The 13,408-nt window shown below is 43.2% G+C and overlaps 1 pseudogene across 1 annotated transcript; it reads right to left on the bottom strand.

Moving 5' to 3' along the window:
* Positions 1 to 2,263: 2,263 nt before the first annotated feature.
* LOC146344978 (protein CFDP2 pseudogene) lies at positions 2,264 to 12,772 on the bottom strand (annotated as a pseudogene). The gene is made up of 3 exons (XR_014792075.1): positions 12,668 to 12,772; positions 6,910 to 9,234; positions 2,264 to 2,320 (listed from the first exon to the last, which is right to left on the bottom strand). The product of XR_014792075.1 is annotated as a protein CFDP2 pseudogene (transcript).
* Positions 12,773 to 13,408: the final 636 nt, after the last annotated feature.

The following is a 13,408-nucleotide window of genomic DNA, read 5'->3' as shown; positions in this document are numbered from 1 at the left end:
TCCCTACTTGAGGGTACCAGATTGCCTACCCATTTAGTGCTCCTAGTATTTCAGTTCTGGTGAATATTAGCTGCCATTAGAGCTATTTTATTATGTGCACAACATAACTAAACACGAGTAAAATGACACAACTTGACACTTAAATCTACTGCTGATGGGCTGGTTCAAACATAACACTAAACCACAGTTAGCATTATGAGAATGAAGCTAGCCTCCCCCTGGGCTTGCACTCCTCATCCAGTATAACTGCAGGAACTCTGGAAGCTTTCACTTCCATTTTTTTTTTTATTAACTACAGCTTGACGTGTAGTCTAAACCCAGACACTCCGTGGTTAATCTTAACTTAATCTTAACGTAGTTAAACTATGGTTTGAAGTTGGCTTGTTTCCACTAACCATAATTAAGATTAAGTTGGGATGACATGCTAAACTACATTTAATCTAGAGCAGAAGCAAAAGCTTTTGATAACCTCCTTGAAGCCATGCTGGAAGAGGAGATGGAAATGGGGGCACATGAGACTAGGTGAGGCTATGTAGTACCCTCATGATTTCGTATTACATCTGAATACAGCCAGTGTCTTATCTAATAAAACACCGTTCAACGTTGAATATATGAGCCAGCTCCCAAATATGTTTTGCTCTGCACTGTCAGATCTGATTCTTGTTTTATAGGTTCTAGCCTGCAATTTTTTTCTTTATTTATTTGTACGTACTGAAAATTTTCAAATTACCTTAACTGATTGGAAAAATCATCTTCCACATTGTCATCATCCCAGTTGTCCTCCCACACATGTGCATCTTCATCTTCATCTAAACCAGCCCAGTCTGAAAACAATATGCAGAACAAGTTTATTCTATACATAATTCAGAAACTTTGGGTAAAGTGGTTCAACAATTTGAATGTGAAAAGTCTTCATTCTGTTTTAATTCACAGTATTTCACATGTATTTCCATGCAAATCTTCTTGAGGGACAATTATGTTAACGCTGCTTGATGAACAAGTTTAAAAAGGAAAGAATAGAGTGGTTAAAAACATAAGTGTTAGTTGGATCTACCGCTTCCCTAGCATCTCTATACATTTTATAAGATTATAAAGCTCTGTCAGTGTGAACTGAGATGTTTTAACAGTTAGGTCTGGACCAGAGCCAAGAATCATGGTTTGTAAATGCATGACTGGAGTCAAATAATAGAAACATTTCACAGGCAGATCCCCTTAAAGGTCTGGATGATAATTTGTGGCCACAGATATTCCAAATTTGTGAGGCTGAACAACTCTGTTTGACGTGGAAGAAGTGAGCAAGGTGAGCTGATATCAGGCAACCCAGACAATAAGATGGCATGAGAAAAAGAGGTGAGAGAGCAGCAAACCAGATGTTGCCTGACTAAAGATCAGGTACTAGCCCAGGAAGCTAAAAACAAGGTTGGACCCAATTAGGGAAAGCTAAGGGACTAGAGTTCTAACTGGGCTAGCAAGGAATTGCAAGAGGTCAGTTACTATAAATGCCTTCTAGCTCCATACATACTGCTTCAATAACAGTTGGGGCCATAACACCAGGGAATTTTAAAACTGACATGTGAATAAGTTGCACATCAGACTTTATCCTCATTGCAAAACAAGTAGGAGCTCAGGCTATTAAATGGTGTGCTTTTCTCCTGACAACCTTTCATACTATTGGCACAAATATGTATGGTTTGAGACACACAGTGGCAGAGGCTGTTAAATGAACACTGCACTGCTCTACACTTTTTCTAATACCGTCCTGCGGGGCATAAAAGCTAGCGGAGCTGGCAATGTCTTCCTACCGATTACCAAAGTAAAAGCTGGCTTTCTAAATATGGCCTCTGGTCTCTAGCACTCTAATACAGAAAAAAAGAACGCACCAGCCGTGAGCTTAAACAATATTGTGTTACTTGATGCAAAAACAGTAATTACTATACTATGCCAGTTCATTAGCCTTGCAGCTAAAACTGTTTGATGGTGTTTCTCAAAAACTGTGGATGGTATTCCTTAAAAGACACAACCTAGCTGTGCATATGCATCACAGTTTATGAGACCTTCATGTAGAAAGAAAATCTAAATGGAGTTTACCTTTGATCATCTTGAAACATACACAGAGCCAGCACAGATGTAATAATACATGAACCCAGCAATCATGGTTAGGAGGTCAAGAGCCAGCCTTGGGATGTGCAGACTCCCACCTTGCAGCATTACTCTCTCTGAAGCAAAATATCTGCCAGTCTACCATGGTTGAGTTTGTTGGCACTTATCTTAACCACAGTTTCTCTTTACTGCAGTTCAAGACTTGGTTCAGGAAGGCAACCTATAAGTATTTAAATAAGGGTGCAATTCTATGCATGTTTAAACAGAAAAAAGTCCTACAGCTTCCAGCGTGTCCCAGCCAGTTGTAGGTCTTTTTTTCTGTCTCGACATAAGACTGTACTTTATTTATTTATTTTTAATGGCAATGAACTGTTTAACTCTGGTTAAGTGGGATGGGAGCAGATGATTCCTGAGGTTGACTACTGACCTAATGACAGTAGTCAGCCGGAAATCAGTGTTATAGTAACACTGGTCCAAAGAAACCGTGGATACAGCCAAAGAAAGAAAAAGACCATAAGGTAGAATCATAGAATCATAATGGTCCACTCTTGATTCTTTTACAGTATGTTTGCTGTCATTTAAATTCACAAACAAGGTTAAGTCAGAATTTGAACTTTGATTTGGGGATTGGCACCCTGATCTTATATATTAGTCTTATATAAAGAGCTTAGAGTCAGCTTAATAATAAGCCTCTAAGCATACACCTCCCAGCAAAGGAGATCGTTACCTTGTCGTGGTGCTGGAGCTTGAGCACCTCAATGACGTCATGAGCTAAACCGTGAAGGGACATCCAAGATGGGAAGGTCATGGCAGAGAGGTCGGACTAAATACGATCCCTGGGGAAGGAAACGGCAACCCACCCCAGTATTCTTGCCATGAAAACTAAATGGATCAATACAACCAGAGATATGTCGGTATACCATCGGAAGATGGGACTCCCAGGTCGGAAGATGGTCAAAATGCTACTGGGGAGGAAGAGCAGATAAGTTCAACTAGCCCCAGATGTGATGACGCAGCTAGCTCAAAGCCGAAAGGACGGCTAGCAGCCGATGGTGCTGGTGGTGAACGACAAATCCGATGTTCTAAAGATCAACACACCATAGGAACCTGGAATGTAAGATCTATGGGCCAGGGCAAATTGGATGCGGTTATTGGGGAGATGTCAAGATAAAACATAGGCATTTTGGGTGTCAGTGAATTGAAATGGACTGGAATGGGCCACTTCACATCAAATGACCACCAGATCTACTACTGTGGACAAGAGGACCACAGAAGAAATGGAGTAGCCTTCATAATTTAATAATAAAGTGGCTAAAGCAGTGCTTGGATACAATCCCAAAAATGACAGAATGATCTCAATTCAAATTCAGGGTAAGCCATTTAACATCACAGTGATCCAAATATACGCCCCAATCACAGATGCTGAAGAAGCCGAAGTAGATCAGTTCTATGAGGATCTGCAGCACCTACTGGATAGTACGCCAAACAAAGATGTTATTTTCATTACAGGAGACTGGAATGCTAAGGTGGGTAGTCAAACAACACCTGGAATTACAGGCAAGCATGGTCTGGGAGAACAAAATGAAGCAGGACATAGGCTGATATAATTTTGCCAAGACAACTCACTGTGCATAACAAACACTCTCTTCCAACAACCTAAGAGACGACTTTATAGATGGACTTCACCAGACGGTCGACACCGAAATCAGATTGATTTTGCACCTTTGTAGCCAAAGGTGGTGGACATCTATGCAGTCGGTAAAAACAAGACCTGGAACTGATTGTAGTTCAGATCACGAAGTTCTTATTGCACAATTCAGAGTCAGACTAAAGAGAATAGAGAAGACCCACAGATCAGTTAGATATGAGCTCACTAATATTCCTAATGAATATGCAGTGGAGGTGAAGAATAGATTTAAGGGACTAGATTTAGTAGATAGGGTCCCAGAAGAACTATGCACAGAAGTTCTCAACATTGTTCAGGAGGTGGCAACAAAAAACGTCCCCAAGAAAAAGAAAACCAAGAAGGCAAGATGGCTGTCTGCTGAGACACTGGAAGCAGCCCAAGAAAGAAGGAAAGCAAAAGGCAACAGGATAAGGGGAGATATGTCCAATTAAATGCAAAATTCCAGAGGTTAGCCAGAAGAGATAAGGAATTATTTTTAAACAAGCAATGCGCAGAAGCAGAAAAAGACAACAGAATAGGAAGGACAAGAGACCTCTTCCAGAAAATTAGAAACATTGGAGGTAAATTCCAGGCAAAAATGGGTATGATCAAAAACAAGGGTGGCAAGGACCTAACAGAAGCAGAAGAGATCAAGAAACGGTGGCAAGAATATACGGAAGATCGGTATAGGAAGGATAATAATATTGGGGATAGATTTGACGGTGTGGTCAGTGAGCTAGAGCCAGACATCCGGAAGACTGAGGTTGAATGGGCCTTAAGAAGCATTGCTAATAACAAGGCAGAAGGAGACGACAGTATCCCAGCTGAACTGTTTAAAATCTTGCAAGGTGATGCTGTCAAGGTGATGCATGCCATATGCCAGCACATTTGGAAAACACAAGAATGGCCAACAGATTGGAAAAAATCAACTTATATCCCCATACCAAAAAAGGGAAGCACCAAAGAATTTTCAAACTATCGAACAGTGGCACTTATTTCACATGCCAGTAAGGTAATGCTCAAGATCTTGCAAGGTAGACTCCAGCAATTCATGGAATGAGATTTGCCAGATGTACAAGCTGGGTTTCAAAAAGGCAGAGGAACTAGAGACCAAATTGCCAATATCCGCTGGATAATGGAGAAAGCCAGGGAGTTTCAGAAAAACATCTATTTCTGTTTTCCTGACTATTCTAAAGCCTTTGACTGTGTGGATCATAACAAACTGTGGCAAGTTCTTGGTGGTATGGGGATACCAAGTCATCTTGTCTGCCTCCTGTTGTTGTTGTTGTTCAGTTGTGTCCGACTCTTCGTGACCCCATGGACCATAGCACGCCAGGCCTTCCTGTCCTGCACTCTCTCCCAGAGCGTGCTCAAGTTCATATTCATTGCATCAGTGATGCTATCTAGCCATCTCATCCTCTGCCGTCCCCTTCTCCTTTTGCCTTCAGTCTTTCCCAGCATCAGGGTCTTTTCCAGGGAGTTTTCTCTTCGCATTAGGTGGCCAAAATATTGGAGCTTCAGCTTCATTATCTGTCCTTCCAATGAGCACTCAGGTTTGATTTCCTTTAGGATGGACTGATTTGACCTCCTTGCAGTCCAGGGGACTCGTAAGAGTCTTCTCCAGCACCACAGTTCGAAAGCATCAATTCTTCGGCGCTCAGCCTTCCGTATAGTCCAGCTCTCACAGCCATACATTACTACTGGGAAAACCATAGCTTTGATTAGACGGACCTTTGTCGGCAAGGTGATGTCTCTGCTTCTTACTATGCTGTCTAGGTTTGCCATAGCTTTCCTCCCAAGGAGCAAGTGTCTTTTAATTTCATGGCTACAGTCACCGTCTGCGGTGATCTTGGAGCCCAAGAAAGTAAAATCTGTCACTGCTACCATTTCTTCCCCTTCTATATGCCAGGAAGTGATAGGGCCAGATGCCATGATCTTCGTTTTTTTAATGTTGAGTTTCAAACCAGCTTTTGCACTCTCCTCTTTCACCCTCAACAAGAGGCTCTTTAGATCCTCTTCGCTTTCTGCCATTAGGGTGGTATCATCTGCATATCGGAGGTTGTTGATAATTCTCCCAGCAATCTTAATTCCGACCTCTGATTCATCCAACCTGGCATTTCTCATGATGTACTCTGCGAATAAGTTAAATAAGCAGGGTGACAATATGCAGCCTTGTCGTACTCCTTTCCCAATTTTGAACCAATCGGTTGTTCCATCTCTGGTTCTTACTGTTGCTTCTTGACCCTCGTACAGGTTTCTCAGGAGACAGGTAAGGTGGTCTGGTACTCCCATCTCTTTAAGAATTTGCCACAGTTTGTTGTGATCCATACAATCAAAGGCTTTAGCGTAGTCAATGAAGCAGAAATAGACTTTTTCTGGAATTCTCTTGCTTTCTCCATGATGCAGCGAATGTTGGCGATTTGATCTCTAGTTCCCCTGCCTCTTTGAAACCCTGCTTGTACTTCCGGTAGTTCTCGGTTCGCATACTGCTGAAGCCTAGCTTGTAGGATTTTGAGTATCACCTTGCTGGCATGTGAAATGAGCGCAATTGTGCGGTAGTTTGAACACTCTTTGGCGTTGCTCTTCTTTGGAATTGGAATGTAAACTGACCTTTTCCAGTCTTGTGGCCACTGTTGAGTGTTCCAGATGTGTTGGCATATTGAATGCAGCACTTTAACAGCATCATCTTTTAGGATTTTAAATAGCTCAGCTGGAATACTGTCATCTCCGCTAGCTTTGTTGTTACTAATGCTTCCTAAGGCCCACTTGACTTCACTCTCGAGGATGTCCGGCTCAAGTTCAGTGACCGCACTATCATGGCTATCAGAGACATTCAGATCTTTCCTGTATAGTTCTTCTGTGTATTCTTGCCACCTCTTCTTAATCTCATCTGCTTCTGTTAGGTCCCTGCCTTCTTTGTCCTTTATCATGCCAGTCTTTGCACAAAATGTTCCCTTGAGATCTCCAATTTTCTTGAAGAGATCTCTAGTCTTTCCCATTCTGTTGTTTTCCTCGATTTCTTTGCATTGTTCATTTAAGAAGGCCTTCTTGTCTCTCCTTGCTATTCTCTGGAACTCTGCATTCAGTTGGGTATATCTTCCCCTTTCTCCCTTGCTTTTCGCTTCCCTTCTTTCGTGAGCTACTTGTAAAGCCTCATCAGACAGCCACTTTGCTTTCTTGCATTTCTTTTTCTTTGGGATGGATTGAGTTGCTGCCTCCTGAACAATGTTACAGACCTCCGTCCATAGTTCCTCAGGCACTCTGTCTATCAGGTCTAATCCCTGAAATCTATTCCTCACCTCCACTGTATATTCATCAGGGATATGATTTAGGTCATACCTGAACGGTTTAGTGGTTTTCCCGACGTTCTTCAATTTAAGCCGAAATTTTGCAAGAAGCAGCTCATGATCTGAGCCACAGTCAGCTCCAGGTCTTGTTTTTACTGACTGTATGGAGCTTCTCCATCTTTGGCTGCAAAGGACATAATCAATGTGATTTCGATATTGACCATCTGGTGATGTCCATGTGTAGAGTCGCCTCTTGTGCTGTTGGAAAAGAGTGTTTGCTATGATCAGCGTGTTCTCTTGGCAAAACTCTATTAGCTTTTGTCCTGCTTCATTTTGTACACCAAGGCCATGCCTGCCTGTTATCCCGGTGATTTCTTGACTTCCTACTTTAGCATTCCAATCCCCTGTGATGAAGAGGACATCTTTTTTGGGTGTTAGTTCTAGAAGGTGTTGTAGGTCTTCATCGAACCGATCAACCTCAGCTTCTTCGGCATCAGTAGTTGGGGCATAGACTTGAATTACTGTGATGTTGAATGGTTTGCCTTGGATTCGTACTGAGATCATTCTATCATTTTTAAGATTGTACCCCAGTACTGCTTTTCCCACCCTTTTGTTGACTATGAGTGCTACTCCATTTCTTCTAAGGGATTCTTGCCCACAATAGTAGATATAATGGTCACCTGAATTAAATTCACCCATGCCTGTCCATTTTAGTTCACTGATTCCCAAGATGTCGATGTTCAATCTTGCCATCTCATGTTTGACCACCTCGAGCTTACCTTGATTCATTGATCTGACATTCCAGGTTCCTAAACAATATTGTTCTTTACAGCATCGGATTTTCTTTTCACCACCAGACACATCCACAGCTGAGTGTCCTTTCGGCTTTGGCCCAGCCGCTTCACTCTTTCTGGCGCTACTTGGAAATACCCTCTGCTCTTCCCCAGTAGCATATTGGACACCTTCCGACCTGAGGGGCTCATCTTCCGGCGTCATATCTTTTAGCCTTGTGATACGTTCCATGGGGTTTTCTTGGCAAGAATACTGGAGTGGGTTGCCATTTCCTTCTCCAGTGGACCACATTTCGTCAGAACTCTCTGCCATGACCTGTCTGTCTTGGGTGGCCCTGCACGGCATAGCTTATGGCTGCACTGAGTTACGCAAGCCCCTTCGCCACAACAAGGCAGTGATCCATGAAGGGGCTGCCTCCTGAGGAATCTGTATAACGACCAAGTAGCAATGGTAAGAATCGACCACGGAACAACGGACTGGTTTAAGATTGGGAAAGGAGTACGGCAGGGTTGTATACTGTCACCCTGCCTATTCAACCTTTACGCAGAACACATCATGCGACGTGCTGGGCTTGATGAAGCCGAGGCTGGAGTTAAAATTGCTGGAAGAAACATTAACAATCTCCGATATGCAGATGATACCACTTTGATGGCTGAAAGCGAGGAGGAGCTGAGGAACCTCATGATGAAGGTGAAAGAAGAAAGTGCAAAAGCTGGGTTGCAGTTATATCTCAAAAAAACCAAGCTTATGGCAACCAGCTTGATTGATAACTGGCAAATAGAGGGAGAAAACGTGGAGGCAGTGACAGACTTTGTCTTTCTAGGTGCAAAGATTACTGCAGATGCTGACTGCAGCCAGGAAATCAGAAGACGTTTACTTCTTGGGAGGACGGCAATGACAACTCTTGATAAAATAGTGAAGAGCAGAGACATCACACTGACAACAAAGGTCCGCATAGTTCAAGCAGTGGTATTCCCGTAGTAACCTATGGCTGTGAGAACTGGACCATAAGGAAGGCTGAGCGAAGGAAGATAGGTGCTTTTGAACTGTGGTGCTGGAGGAAAATTCTGAGAGTGCCTTGGACTGCAAGAAGATCAAACCAGTCCTTACTCCAGGAAATCAAGCCAGACTGCTCACTTGAGGGAATGATCTTAAAGGCAAAACTGAAGTACTTTGGCCACATCATGAGAAGACAGGATACCCTGGAGAAGATGCTGATGCTAGGGAAAGTGGAAGGCCAAAGGAAGAGGGGCCGACCAAGGGCAAGATGGATGGATGATATTCTGGAGGTGACGGACTTGACCTTGGGGGAGCTGGGGGTGGCGATGGCCGACAGGAAGCTCTGGCGTGGGCTGGTGCATGAAGTCACGAAGAGTCGGAAGCGACTGACTGAATAAACAACAACAAGCATTCATACTTGTAAACAGGCTCAGAAAAATCACAGGTGCCTAGAAATATAATGCTGGCACCTAGATGGAACTCCATAGCTTGTTTATAACTGAGGTGCCAACCTGCTGAAGTTCTGTAACCTTTGCTTAAACTGGCCTATTTACCAGCAATTGGCATGACTATCATGTTAGTGAACACAATGAAATGAAGTCAGTGAAAACAAGATGATTTATCTATCTGCTAAACTTTATTGAGACAGAAATACTAAATATAGCAATACAATACATAACTAGAAATGAAATATTGTTTCCAGGAAGTGCTTCAAAGTAGTCAGCCATTATCCTTGTAACATATCCTTATTTGTTACTTATTTGTAACTAAATGTGTATGGCTGGCTGGTACTTTTATAACAAATATATTTTCTTGGAAGGAATTCCTTTGATCTAAATAGGACTCACTTGCAAATAAGTGTGCATAGGCTTGCGGTGAAGGACACACTCACTTTACACCAAGTAAGGCATTAATTTTCAAGTTCAAAAATCAAAACACATTTAAGGGTGGCAGGATTTTCCAGAGATGCTTGGGGTAATACAACTGCTAGTGACAAAGGGGAAATCCTTCCCTCCTACCTTAGACAGTCCATTTAGACAGTTGGTTTGAACATGAATTTCTGTGTAACTTGCAGCATTTTGAACATTAGCTCAACATTAGTCCGACATTAGCTCTGTGTTCCCTACCGATTAAAACTGCTGCACTATAATCAGCAGACATCTTCACACAAAAACAGGTCAGAAAGACTAACTGTATTCTTTTTCATGTAGCAAGAAGGATGTATTTGTGTATTGGTAAATATGCCATATAAAATTACCATCTAGCTGAACTGCTTTCCTTTGATTAGATAAAACGAAAATTATACAGCACTACAGGGTATTGGCATTTTAGTAAACTGGGTACAACAAGCCAAAATTACAAATATCCAAGTACTATTTCTTTTATAAAAACAGTTGGTAAATTGTTCTATACTTAGAGCCAAAACAGGATTTGTCCATTGCGCTAAAATACACAAGTAACATTTTTCACACTTCTGTAATCTTTCCAAAACATTTGGAAAGTGAATTCTCATACACATATGTCAAAGGAATACATGCAATACTGTAGCACAAGGGAATGCTTAACAAAAACAGAACAAATCAATTTCAGATGGCTGAACCTGGATGGCAGTAACAAATTCACCCTTGAAATCTAGGGCACTTTACTGAAAACATTCTTTGTAGAATGTGCATCCCTCATATGTTAATATAATTTTGCATTGAAAGATGTGTACCTTCTATATCATAAAGTCAAGCTCAGTTGAGAGAGAAACAAGTCAAGTCAATATGAAATAATTTTTAAGACCACATTTACAGCAACTGTAGCAGAATACTACTGTACCAGTATACAGCAACTGTAAACCTAATAAAATGTATAGGGCTTTCTTAACGAGTCTTCAAATAGATGACAAACATCGCTTTGAGAATGTTATGGATAAAACATCAGAAATCTCATAACCAGAGAATACAGTCCAGATCCATTAAAACAAATGAGAGTGACACTCATTTTAGTGTAATGTGATCAAGTTTTAATAACTAACAAAGCCCAGATACAAAGCACAGGAGTTTTAAATTTTAATATTTCTAGTAACTTTTATTCTATTTAGAATATATTACATTTTTAAAAACATAGTTTTGAAATGAAATACAATAATAATTATTATTATTGAAAAGTGTCAGTTAAGGTCAGAAATATCTACTTTTATGCATAACTACTTTGTCAATCATAAAAGACAGATTATGTACATATTATATCCCGGTTTAAAAACTGTGTAAAGGTTTGCAACAAATCAGTTAAGCTTTTTTAAATGTTACAGAAATAAAATTAGGTATCCAGAATATACTGGATCATTCAACAAAGACTGAGACCTTCAGTTCCTGAGTTTTAGACTGTAAGACCTCAGAGGAAGCCCCAGTGAATACAATGGGTTTTATTCCAGGTAGACATGCATAGGATTGTGCTGTTAAGGGGATATTTACACTGCAAGCTGAAGCACAATTACAAGTCCTATTTAAATCAATAGAGCGTACTTCCAAGTAAACATTATTATTAATAGCAATAATTAATAAATGTGGATTCTGAATGCACAGTATTTAGTTTACTAAGCAACAGGTGCTACATGTTTAGCACACACTTTACTTCCTTACATTGTCACTTTCGCTAATCAAGGATAGTTTCTTTTGTATTGGACATTGAGCGGCTGGAAGATCTTGTTCGTACCAAGTATCTGTACTAAAATAAGAGTAAGGGTGTAAGCCTATGCATGTTTAGACAGAAAAAAGTCCTACAACTCTCAGTATAGGTGGCTGGGGAATGCTGGGAGTTGTACAACGTTTTTCTGTCTAAACATGCCTAGTATGGCACCCTAAAACATATAAAGTAGTAAAATAAGAGGCCTTTCACATCTTTATTTAACTCAAATAGTGCAAGTGGGGCAAAAATACATTTTTATCATTTTTTTAATCAAGCAAAAATATCAACCAAATGTTTATTAGCATACATGTGTTTGATATAACTCAGCCTTCTCCCACTTGGAGCCGTCCAGACGTTTTGGACTACAACTCCCAGTATTCCTGGCCACTGGCTAGGTTGCCTGGAGCTGAAGGGAGGTGAAGTCCAAAACCTCTGGAACGTCCCAGGCTGGGGGAGGCTCCTATAACTGGACGGCCCCCATTCCTAAGGGAAGGCAGAACCTGCCCCTTCGCAGGGGAGGGGATTCCTTCCCTCTTCCCAGGCAAGGGAAACCGCCGCGAGTGTGAGCGGGTGGCTGGAGCGGTGAGCGAGGCCCCGCCGCAACCTCAAGCGGGACGGGGAGAGGCCACCCAAGGGGATGCTGGGAGATCAGGCCTCGGAGTTACAGCGCAAGAACCCTCAGCGTTCTTACTCTGAAGCAGGATTGGGCCCTTCAGGCTGTATCCAGTGTTAGTTCTACTTAGAGAAGACCCACCGAAATGACCGGGACCGAAGCTAGCCATAGCTAACTTAAATCCCATTCATTTCAACGGGCCTACTCTAAGTAGGGCTGCCACTGGATACAACCCTTCGCGTGGAGGGAGCCCGCGTGTGCGCGCGCATTCACTCGGGGCCTGCTGTTGAGCCGCTCAGAAAGGCCCCCGCAACCCGGTGCCCCCCGGGTGTGCTGGACGGCCCCCCCCCGCCACCCCATGGCTGGCCGGGGGTGATGGGAGCTGTAGCCGGGCTGGAGGACGCCGCTCTGAAGCTTCACCCATCCCGAACAAGAGTGCACAGCCACCGCCGCTCCCCAGCCCGCCCCGCCCCGCCGCGCCGCGCCGCGCCCCTCCCCGTCTTCGCCTTCCCCTCTTTCCCCCCGGCCGGCCGCTACCTTCGGCTGGGAACTCCTCGAACTCGTCGTCCTCCTCCAGAAGCCCCAGGTCGACGGGCTGTTTCTTCTCCGACATCATCGGCCTCGGCCTGCTCCCGCCGCTCTAGGGCCCACTCTACTGCTCCCCGCTGAGAATGACGGGATCGTGACGGCATCGGCCGGCGGGCGCGCAGCGACCAATAGATAAATAAAAGCGCATGCGCTCTGCGCGCGAATCGTTGCTGCCGCTCGCGAGCACGGCGGTTGCGTTATCTGCTCCCCCGCATCTCTTCATGATCGCTCTGGTCTCGCTCACAGCAGCTTCCCTTCTGGCGGCATCTCTTTGTGTGTGAGTGTGTGTGTGAGTGTGTGTGTGAGAGAGAGAGAGAGAGAGAGAGAGAGAGAGATGGTGCGCGTGAGGGGATTTCAGTCCTCTCCTCTTTTTTCGGGGACAGAAACATTGGGAGAAAGAAGCCAGGTGGAGGACAATAAAAGCATCCTCTTGTCAGTCAACACCCCAACAGCAAAGCAAATATAGTTGTTCTGGTCCATGAGGAAAAAATCCACACCTGGCAATACCTCGATGAGGACCAACCAGAACTGCACAAAAATGTGCAAGCTTTCCAGTTCTGTGGAACGCTTCATCAGGCCTGGTGGTACGAAAAGCAGAGGTTGCGGAAAGAAACAGAAACGTCCAACAATTTGGCCGGATGTGCTGGCCATGAGGTCTGCAGTCTAGATAGACCCAGTCTCGGAATGGAG

This window comes from Heloderma suspectum, chromosome 5 (assembly GCF_057233095.1).
Source record: "Heloderma suspectum isolate Gila_16-S chromosome 5, 16-S_ref, whole genome shotgun sequence".
Lineage (NCBI taxonomy): Eukaryota > Metazoa > Chordata > Lepidosauria > Squamata > Helodermatidae > Heloderma > Heloderma suspectum.
The sequence above is the reverse complement of the archived record's forward strand: the minus strand, read 5'-3'. Positions and strand labels throughout refer to the sequence as shown.